The following is an 11,459-nucleotide window of genomic DNA, read 5'->3' as shown; positions in this document are numbered from 1 at the left end:
ACAGAAATGATTTATAATAAAATTACATTGAATAGTTTACCATTATTTCCTAGACACTGAATTGGAGTTTAGTCGGTTGTTTCTCTTCACACATTATTCCGTCAATTTTTTAAAGGTTCAGAGGAAGAAAAGTAAAGGATGTTAGAAGTCAGCAGGATTGACACAGTAAGGACAGAGACAATAAAATAAAAATGGAGAGCTGAAGTCATGAAATTACAAAGAGCGAAGTGAAAACCATTCACTTGCTCATTTTCCCATAGTCCTCTAATGTGGGAACATGAAGCCACTGGATGAGATGAATAACTGGAAAATAAAATTTAGAGCAACTTAAAAAGTATTATTATTTCAAACAGCAGGTAGTGTCATTACATCAACTTCTGTTACTTACTGTTAAAGTGTTTTACAGCATGCAGTTATATCTATAATTGTAACATGCCATGATACAGGGAAGATTAGGATTATGGAAGAGATACAATTTACTCCTGGAGGGAATGCTGCCAGACCTGGGTTCTGAATAAATCTTTTTAGCAAGGATTTACATAGCTGGGACTACACTGCCGGGAATGTGTTATTCCCAGTTTCTAATGGTCAGAAGCCAGTTCTACAGCTGTACTACTCCCCTGAGGACCAGTGCTATCTTTGGGAGCAGTAAGGAAAGCAGAGCAGGAGAAAGGAGTAATCCAGTTAGCAAGACTCTTTAAACAGCGAACCCATAATAAACCAACACAGAAAGGTCAGCAGCTGAGGTTGGGATAGGCATGTCAAAAATTGAAATGACCATCTCAATATATTTAGTCTAGAAATTATAAAGAAAAATTTCATGAGAATGTCTTTTTGAGAGACTACTGCCTTTTCCTTTCCCTGGCTTGAGTGAAACAGCTTTTTAAATCATATTTCTAATGTTACACCTGCCATTTGCAGCCAAACTCAGCAAAGCGCAACAGTATATGAAAACAGAAAAGGTCACTACCCCCCATGGTCACCAGTATTCCCCACAGGTTTTGGTTCAGTTTGACCTCATAGTGAGAGGATAGGTCAGTTCTTATTTTTTTCTAAAATGGATCATTCTTGTACCTGTAAACATCTTGTGGAATTGGACCAGATCCTCAATTGGTATAAACTGGCAGATTTCCTTTCACTTCAGTGAACTTCGAGTGGAACCCTAACTGAAATATTTATCTTCAGTGGGGCTATGTTGACATATCAACTGAGGGTCTGGTCAAATATTCAAATGGTTAAATGTTCTTTGTGGCCCCTGAACCCTATTTTCTTAGACACAGGCAGAGCCAGTCAAGTTCCTATCCTGCCTATCATTGGGCTCTCACAATCTGTTTGAGAAGTAGGCTACAAAACAACTAGGACTGTTCTTTCATTCCTCCCCTGTCAATGTAGCTTGAGCAACTGCAGCCAGGAATAGATAGCACATATCATAATGCTGCAGGGGCTGAAGAACAACGACAGAGAGAGGTTTCTGGGGAGGAAACATCCCTAATCACTTCACTGTAGTATTTGGCTTGGTTTAAGCACTTCAGCTTTCAGGGCATGACTTATGCATTGCCCCTGGAAATGATCAACAAAGACAAGTGAACCTGGGATTTCTGGAGTGTAGGTATGAGCCTCCGCCAGTTCTGTTAGGAAAAGCTATAAAAGACTCATCACCCTCTATTTCTCAACCAAGTATCATGACTTAGAGAACACTTTCTCTGTCCAGAATTAAACATATTTCCTTCTTAATGCAATGGTCCTTATGGCCTACAGTTTAGAGACTTGAAGTTCCCAGCTTAAATGGTAAGATTAATTAGATATCTAGGTCCCTCAACCACTGTACTATCTGAGTGCCCAGATAGCTGAATAGTTAGAGTGACTCAACTTTGGATAATCAGAACAATCAAAGCAAAGGGAATCAGTATAGAGAAAGATGGCCATCGTTTTTTAGGTCGGACATGGCAGTGCACACACTATAGATATAGAAAATGGAAAGCTTCCTATCATTTTGGAGGGAGGTTGTTTATTTTTGTTTGGGTGCTTTGTTGAAGTCCAACTAAGCTTCTGGACTTTGCAGACAGGATCTCATAAAAATATCTATTCATAGTTCAGATATTTGGTTTCTGATCTCACCCAGAACCAAAAATGAAGAATAACATGAAGAAAATATCCTTGAAGTCTCCTCCCTCCACCCCCAACAAAACCTCATAAAAAGAAGCACTAAATAATGAGGATTTAAGATAGTCTCCTTTTTTTTAATATAATTTCATGCATTCCCAAGGATTTTAAAACGTATGAAAGGATTTGGTCTGGATGTAATCCAATGAAAGGATCCAGTCCACAATATATTCAAAGCAGACTTCACTGCCTTTTTTCTGGTAGAATTATAATTGTGTGGATCTAATATACTTTGTGTTTTAATAAAAAAACTGAGACAAAATGTGACTTAAAAAATACTAGTAATTCACATACTGTATAATTCTGAAAGCTTTCCTGTGGCAACCTTGTCTGATGTATGGACTCTAATCAATATATTCAGGGCTTCTATTCCCAGCCCTTGGTTAACCTTGACCCCGTCTTTTCCTGTCTGTATATCTGTTTCCTTAATGTCAAACAATACTACTTAGTAAAGAATGTAGCCATCAATTGATACAAAAAAAAGCACTACATAACATCCAGGCATTAGTTAACGTTGTCTTTGGTACAAAAAGCCCCAGTTAATCAAAAGTGCCTATGAGGGTACCAAAATATTAGTGTGAGCTTCTGTCTTTGTCTAGCATCTTCAGTGATTATATGGAGGATGGAGGAAATATCATGGATTACTGTAAACTGAGATGAGTTGCAAAATAAATTGAGGGGATTAGGTAAACGCTCATAAAATAATGAAAAAACTTTGAAAAATAACTTGAAACTCAAATATCCATTAGAAAAAAGAAATCTGGAAAGCAGTAATGCTGAAAGAGATTTAGGAGCTGATAGTGGATTGCAAATTAAGCACAACTCATTGTGTTTTGTGAGTATAAAAACTCACAAAAAAACCAAAACTCATTGTGTTTTGTGAGTATGTTTTCAGGCAACACAGTCCAAAATGTCATATATTGAAATAAGGAGGTAGGTATCCTCTCCACCTACATCTCTTCTTCGTCAAAACCTGGAGCATAGGACTGTTCCATTTGCTAGAGCTATGCTGGAGTATGTCTACTGAGAATCTGTTTTGTTAATACCATATTTACTCAAATATAAGATGACTCTGAATATGATGATCCTCAATGATTAGATTCTATATATGAAAAATTTATAAATTTGTTATAATGTTCCAGGTATAGAATTTAATTATTGGAGGTTTGTCTTGAATTTTCCCCCGTCCCACTGCTACAGCAGGGAAAATATATCTGGGGTGGAAGGGTCAGGTAGCCTCCTTGCCCTCTGCACTGCCCCCTTCCCCCCCTTCTACTCCCCCCCAGCTTCTTCCTTCTGCGGCTCCTTCACTCCTCCCTCATCCTTATTGTCAGACCCTGCTCTCCCTGAACACATGGAAGGAAGGAGCAAATTTGAAAACAGTGGCCTTGAAAAAAATTGCCTGTAGTAATTTATAGTACCCATAGATTTAGTTCAGCCAAAATAGATGTGTGTTACCTTTTTTTGAAAACGATGCAAGGTTTAGCACACTTTTGGACCTACATATATATAGTACAATTAATTTTTTTTTTTGCAAATATAAATATAAATCCCTATACCTTTACGATTCTGTCTCGTGATCAGTCTGTTTCACTTGACAGTCAATGACACACATCTACAGTTAAACCATCATCATCGCTGTTATAATATGCCCGCATACCTGTCACCATTTCCTTTACCTGTCACAATCATGTAGAAAACCACCTCAGCACACTCTTCCCTCCCTCACTACCCCCTATTCCCTTCCCATATCCCCTTACTGTTTCCTCAGTGTTTTCACTCATTGTTATCACCATCATTATTGTTGCAATTGTCATTGTCATCATTGTCATTGCTCTCTCTGGCAGTCCCACCTCTGAACAGTCTGTCCTAGTCTTTTCTCTTCCATGTGTCCTCCACTCTCTTCTCCCCGTTGTCTTCTTTCATCTTCCTGTAGTACACCTGCAGCTCACTCACTCCCGTTCTGATGCAGTCCCTGACTGGGAGGTTCACGTACCTGTACGTGAACAGGTCCCTGATCTTCTACAGGGAACCCCTGAAGCAAGAGATTCATAGATGCTAGGGTCAGAAGGGACCTCAACAGATCATCGAGTCTGACTCCCTGCCCTGGGTAGGAAAGAGTATTGGGGTCACATGACCCCAGCCAGATGCTTCTCCAACCTTCTCTTAAAAACCCCCAAGGTAGGGGAGAGCACCACCTCCCTTGGAAGCCCATTCCAAATTCTGGTCACCCTCATCATGAAGAAGTTCTGTTACCAAATTTGCCCATTACTTTGGGGTGTGCTCATTTATTAGGGATAGTTTCTAGGGTCTTGGTGATTCTGTCAATGTGCTGCTTGTGTTACTATACGGAGCTGTATTTCTCCCTTCTGCAAGCCCTCACCCCCAGTGGAGCTATCTTGCAGGACTCAATCTCAATGGGACTGGGTTCCTCCAGTCACCAAATCAGTCATACACACAAACACACACACATTAACGTGACACGCCTGACCTGGCCGGGCTGATCAGCATGGACAGGCTGACACCCTCATATGCCAAGAATCAGTTCATAAGAGCAACAATAAAATGCAGTCAAACACAAGCACACAGGTAAACAGAATCCCTCTGAATCCGGCTGGGTGTCCAGCTGACACCCTCATGGGCCAGCATTCAGTTCATAAGGGCACGTCTGAGTCAAACTGGGTCAATCAGCCTGTACAAGCTGATCTCCTTATGTGTTTCAAACTCAGCACGTCCCAATCTTTGGCCTCTTGATGAGCAAACCCCACAATAATTTAGGCTTCACAGGGATCTTTAGCATAGGTAAAAGAAGCGTTGCTGCAGAGCACAGGAGGAAAAAGAAGAAGAGAAGGAAAAATATACCCAATTACTACCAGTTTGCCTATAAAAGTTATTTATTGCTAAGCATATGAAATATATAATAGTACTAGTAGTAATAGACATGCAAAAGAAAAACAAACACAAACCATGACAATAATATTCTGGTTTCACTAAGTATTTGGGGAAACTTAGCTCAAGCTTAACTAATACAGTGCAGGTTCAGAAGTTTATGCTTAGACAGACGAGAGAGAACGCTGGGAATCTCACCTAGTTCACGGTACTCAGGCTGCAAAGCTGACAGGCACAGTCCGTAGCACAGTCCTTGAAGGGAGATGATCTGTTCTTCCAGCGTCCCAAGAATGACAGGGGATGGTGTCAGCACAGGAGTTTTCTTCTTCTTTCCTTTTCTCCCTCTTTCCTCCTGCTTCTTCTTTTTCTTTCTTTTTCTTCTTTTAAGCACACACACTTACAGATTTTTATACCCTCAGTTCAGCTGCTTCAAAGCACCCTCAGTTGTGTAAATCATTGTCTTTTCTATTGACAAGGGGTTATCTGGTTTGGACCATCTCAGGAAACTGATTGATAATCAGGAAACACTTAAGATTAGGGAGTAACCCAAATACTTGGGAGCCAGCTTGAGATTCCTATGGGTGGCAGATATACTGATGGGATATCTCATGGTTTCTTCAGGAACAATAGATAGCTTGCAGCATCAGGATTTGGGATTTTTACTTGTTGTGCACAAGCCTCAGCTTAGCATGACTTTTCCAGATCTAAAGCAATTATTGGGGTGCTCATAACCTTTTGTGGAGAGGACTCCCACCAGTCGTCTCGGGAAAGATACGACAACACCTGGGATTAGGGCTCCAGCAGGCTGGATGTTGTGATGAACCCTTAACCATTGTTCAAATGTTGCCCGTACCCCCTCTGACTCGGTCTCTTGCCTCAGCATTCCCTAACCCGGCAACCGAGTTTTAGTCAATCAAGTTTAAATAGGCCTCCCATAGTGGGACCGGGGAATGTACGGCCCGAGATGCCTATTAAACTTAGAGCTGTGTGCGTGTGTCTGGGGGGGGGGGGAGTCCTTAGCAAATCCAGATTAGAACTGGTCTGATAAATGCTGAGCTGGGTGTGTGTGAACATGGGTTAATTAACATTGGAAGCACAGATTCCCCATCATGCAGCGCTCTCCTGCTTCTCTGGTCCCAGAATTCACTGCAGTCTCTGCTTCAGGCTTTCTGTTTTCCATCTCTCATGTAAATGAATGGTCATCTGGTTCCATCTCAGATGCAAATGAGACCGAGGGCAGTTGTTCACTCTTATCACCCTTATCTGGAGAGTTTTAGGTGCGTCTCTCACTGCATCTTAATCAGTTTCGTTTATGTGGGGGGGGGGGGGGGGAGTCCTTTGTGAGTCAGACAGACTGCATCCTGTGGCAGGGTTGCCCAAGAATACAGAGCTGAGGCGTAACAGTTCTTCCTGATGTCCAGCCAAAATCTGCTCTCTGTCAGTGTGTGTTCGTTGTTCCTTGTTACCCCAAGAGGTGCCCTGGTGAACAGAGCATCTCTGATTCCTTGCTGCCCCCTCTAATGAATTTGTAGGTGTCCACAAGATCACCTCTCAGCCTTCTCTTGCAGAGGCTGAAAAGGTCCAGGACCCTTAGTCTCTCCTCCTAGGGCTTGGCCTGCAAATCCTTAACCATATGAGTGGCCCTTCTCTGGACCGTCTCGAGGTTATGCACATCCTTCTTAAAGTACGGTGTCCAAAACTGGATGCAGTACTCCAGCTGTGGTCTGACCAATGCTGCATAGAGGGGAAGTATCACCTCCTTGGATCTATTCGTCATGCATCTGCTAATGCATGATAAAGTGCGGTTAGCTTTGTTGATGATTTTGTCACACTGATGGCTCATGTTCATCTTGGAGCCCACTATGACTCTGAGATCCATTTCCACTTCTGTGCTGCTTAGAGGGTCATTCCCCAGCCAGTAAGTCCACTGGATATTTTTACACCCTCGGTACAGCACTCTGCACTTGCATGAACTGGTCGAATTGAGTTGTTGGGGTCCCTTGCTGCTTGGCCGAACAGCACAATCTCTCTGGTGAAGGTCTTGACCCCTGCCACCATCATGGGGAGTACGATTACTTTCCTCCACACCTCCCTGGCGTGTGGGCAGTTCCAGAAGACATGGTCAATTGTTTCCTCCTTCCACCAGCAGGTTTGTCTGGGGCAGTGTGGTGGGTCTCTCTTCCCCTCTTTTTGTCTCAGCTCTTTCACAGGGAGTGCTTGGTGGTCTCTGCCAGTTCAAATCCATGTGCTCCTTCTGCAGGTCTTTGGAAGATTTGCTCCCACACAGCCTGGCAGCTGTCACCAGGTAGTATGTGTATGGTTGACAATCTGCCCGTTGTCCGTACAACTTCCTGCATCTTATGGTGGTTCACCAGGGTCCCTGGGGTCTTGTTGTGCAGTTTGCATTTGGTCCAGAAGTATTTCAGGATCTTGTAGCTAGAACCATGGCAGCTCCAAGGTCCATGGGCACAAATTGGGCGGAGTTACACCCACCAGTATTGCAGTAGGTGCCCTACAAAGTATCTTATGAAGCAAGCCATTTTGGATTCTGCCCCAGTTGCCAGTTTGCAGATCTGGCTTGTGTATTTGGCACAGAGGAACAGCAGAACCTCTGGGATTCTTTGGCCCCTGGTCTGTATCATCTTGTCCAGCGTGGTTCTCACAACCTTCTCCTATCTGGAGCTTCAGAAGATGCACATAACTCTTTGGATGACTTGCTCTGAGGGGAGGAAAAACCAATGTGGTGTACTGGTAGGAACACTGCCCCCATAAGTACCACATACACCCTCATTGACAGGCATGTGTCCCACAGTCCCAGTCTCTACTTGATTTTGACCTCAGTCTTTTCTCACACCTTTTGTCTGTTCAGCTTTGGGTTAAGCTCCGCTCTGAGAATCTTCCCCCTTCACGAGGGATAGAGACCCCTCCATGGCTGTTGGGTCCCTGAGTTCCCCCAGTACCAGGCAGCTACTTTTGTTTATGTTGAGCTTGGCCCCTGCTGTTGCTATGATTGAGTCTGTGTGACCATTACCATCATTGTCACCCTTGCCCATCACCAAGAAATGCAACCTTTCTCTGCACATAAAAATTATGTGTAATATTAGTTCAAAGCTAAAAGGCTTATGATTGATCTTACAGTTCATTGGGCTGGAGCCCACTAGTCAACAGCATTTCAAATGATGATAACCCCACAGCTCAGTGCTGCTCAGTATGGAACCCCTGGCAAAACTCTTCCACAACTCGTGGTGCTCTGGAGAAGTCCCTGAGGGCTGAAAGAGATCCAGTGTTGTGCCCATCCACAAGAAGGGCGGAACCAAACTGACCAGCACCACGAATGAAAGGGACCCAGGGGTAATAACAGACCATAGTATGAACATGAGCCGGCAGTGTGATGCTGTAGCCAGTAGGAAAAATAATATGCGGCATGCATCAATCGATGCATCTCCAGCAAAGCCAGGGAGGTGATTCTTCCGCTCTGCTCAGCACTGGTGAGACCACAGCTGGAGTACTATGTCCAGTTCTGGGCATTACACTTTAACAAGGGCATGGACAAGCTTGAGAGAGTCCAAAGAAGAGCCACCCGTATGATCGGAGTCTTAAAAAGCAAGCCATACAAAGAAAGGCTAAGGGATCTGGGACTCTTCAGCCTGAGGAAAACAAGGCTGACAGGGGACCTGGTAGGAGCTTACCGCTACACTAGTGGAATACATCAAGGGCTCAGTGAGCAACTGTTTACCAGGGCACCTGAGGGGAAAACCAGGAGTAATGGCCACAAACTCCTGGAAGATCGATTCAGGCTCAACATTAGGAAAAACTTCTTCACAGTCAGGGTGTCCAGACTGTGAAATAAGCTCCCTCCAGAGATGGTGAAATCACCTACCCTGGAAATCTTCAAGAGGAGACTAGACAGTCACCTTGCAGGGGCACTTCACCCCCAGTTATCTTTCCTGCTTGGTGCAGGGGGCTGAACCTGATGATTTTCCAAGGTCCCTTCCAGCATTACAATCTATGAATCTATGCGTTTGTGAGCTCCAAATACCTGCCATGAAGGAACATATGTTAATTAGCCACCACTCAAGACTGGAACCAGGTGTTTTTGTCACAGGTCCTGGGATCCCCAAAAATGTATATGCAAATGAAGCTCAGGTCTGGCTCTATCTCATAGAGGATAGGGCCACACTAACCATTATGACTTAGTGGGGCTAACAGAGACCTGGTGGGATTCATCCCATGACTGGGCAGTACATATTGAGGGCTATAGATTGTACAGAAAGGACAGGTCGGGGAAGAAAGGGGGGGGGTTGCACTTTATGTCAGTGAGCAATATACATCAACCCTCATCAAGACAGAATCCGAGGCTGAGGAAGTAGAAGGATTGTGGGTTAGGCTACATGGGGGGCAAGGAGAAAGGGATTTGGTGGTAGGGGTCTGCTACAGACCCCCACACCAAGGGGAAGAAATAGATGCGGGGCTCCTGAGGCAACTCTCGGAGACCATAAAAGCTAAAGAGGCGGTAGTCATGGGGGACCTAAACTACCCGGACATCTGCTGGGAGACGCAGACAGCAAGGTCCCATCGCTCACGCAGGTTTCTAACTTGTGTACAGGACCTCCACCTGACACAGGAGGTGTATGGTCCCACTAGTGGGAATGCCATACTGGATCTGGTATTGGCAACGGGAGATGACATGATAGGGGACCTCCAGATCGGTAGCTATCTGGGAGACAGTGATCACCTTATGATAGAATTCAACATAAGACGGCGAGTGGGTAAGGTAACTAGTAGGGTGAAAGTGCTAGACTTTAGGAAAGCTGATCTCATTGCACTCAGGCGATTAGTCAAGGAAGCACTGCAGAGTAGGAGTTTTGAAGGGATGGGTGCCCAAGAAGGGTGCCTGTGCCTAAAGGAAACGATCCTTTGGGCACAAAGCAAGACGATCCCCGAGCGAGGCAAAAGAGGGAAAGGGGCCAGGAGGCTTCCATGGCTGACCAGAGAAATCCAGGGCAGCCTAAGGGCCAAAAGGGGAGCACATAAAAAGTGGAAACAGGGTGAGATGCTACCATGGAGCTGAGGATGGCAACCCAAGTAAAGGACAACAAGAAATTGTTTTTTAGATACATAGGGAGTAAAAGGAAGGCCCAGGGAGGAATAGGACCCCTGCTAAATGGGCAGAAGCAATTGGTGACAGATAGAGGGGACAAGGCTGAACTCCTCAACGAGTTCTTTGCCTCAGTGTTCCTAAGCGAGGGGCACGACAAGTCTCTCACTGGGGTTGTAGAGAGGCAGCAGCAAGGCGCCAGACTTCCATGCGTAGATCCTGAGGTGGTGCAGAGTCACTTGGAAGAAATGGATGCCTTTAAGTCGGCAGGCCCGGATGGGCTCCATCCGAGGGTGCTGAAGGCACTGGCCGACGTCATTGCAGAGCCACTGGCGGGAATATTCGAATGCTCGTGGCGCACGGGCCAAGTCCCGGAGGACTGGAAAAGGGCTAACGTGGTCCCCATTTTCAAAAAGGGGAGGAAGGAGGACCCGGGCAACTATAGGCCGGTCAGTCTCACCTCCATCCTTGGTAAAGTATTTGAAAAAATTATCAAGGCTCACATTTGTGAGAGCCCAGCAGGACAAATTATGCTGAGGGGAAACCAGCATGGGTTTGTGGCGGGCAGATCGTGCCTGACCAACCTAGTCTCTTTCTATGACCAGGTTACGAAACGCCTGGACACAGGAGGAGGGGTGGATGTCGTATACCTGGACTTCAGGAAGGCCTTCGATACGGTATCCCACCCCATACTGGTGAACAAATTAAGAGGCTGTGATGTGGATGACTGCACAGTCCGGTGGGTGGCGAATTGGCTAGAGGGTCGCACCCAAAGAGTCATGGTAGATGGGTCGGTCTCGACCTGGAAGGGTGTGGGCAGTGGGGTCCCGCAGGGTTCGGTCCTTGGACCGATACTCTTTAATGTCTTCATCAGCGACTTGGACGTGGGAGTGAAATGTACTCTGTCCAAGTTTGCAGATGACACAAAGCTATGGGGAGAAGTGGACACGCCGGAGGGCAGGGAACAGCTGCAGGCAGACCTGGATAGGCTGGACAAGTGGGCAGAAAACAACAGGATGCAGTTCAACAAGGAGAAATGCAAAGTGCTGCACCTAGGGAGGAAAAATGTCCAGCACACCTACATCCTAGGGAATGACCTGCTGGGTGGCACAGAGGTGGAAAGGGATCTTGGAGTCCTAGTGGACTCCAAGTTGAACATGAGCCGGCAGTGTGACGAAGCCATCAGAAAAGCCAATGGCACTTTATCGTGCATCAGCAGATGCATGACAAATAGGTCCAGGGAGGTGATACTTCCCCTCTATAGGGCGTTGGTCAGACCGCAGTTGGAGTACTGCGTGCAATTCTAGGC

At 45.3% G+C, this 11,459-nt stretch overlaps 1 protein-coding gene across 5 annotated transcripts in view; it reads left to right on the top strand.

Moving 5' to 3' along the window:
• Window positions 1–11,459, top strand: part of RERG (RAS like estrogen regulated growth inhibitor) — a 183,240-nt gene that overhangs the window by 95,598 nt on the left and 76,183 nt on the right. The window lies entirely within an intron of this gene.

Source organism: Alligator mississippiensis, chromosome 4 (assembly GCF_030867095.1).
Source record: "Alligator mississippiensis isolate rAllMis1 chromosome 4, rAllMis1, whole genome shotgun sequence".
Lineage (NCBI taxonomy): Eukaryota > Metazoa > Chordata > Crocodylia > Alligatoridae > Alligator > Alligator mississippiensis.
This window is presented reverse-complemented; position numbering and strand designations above follow the sequence as displayed.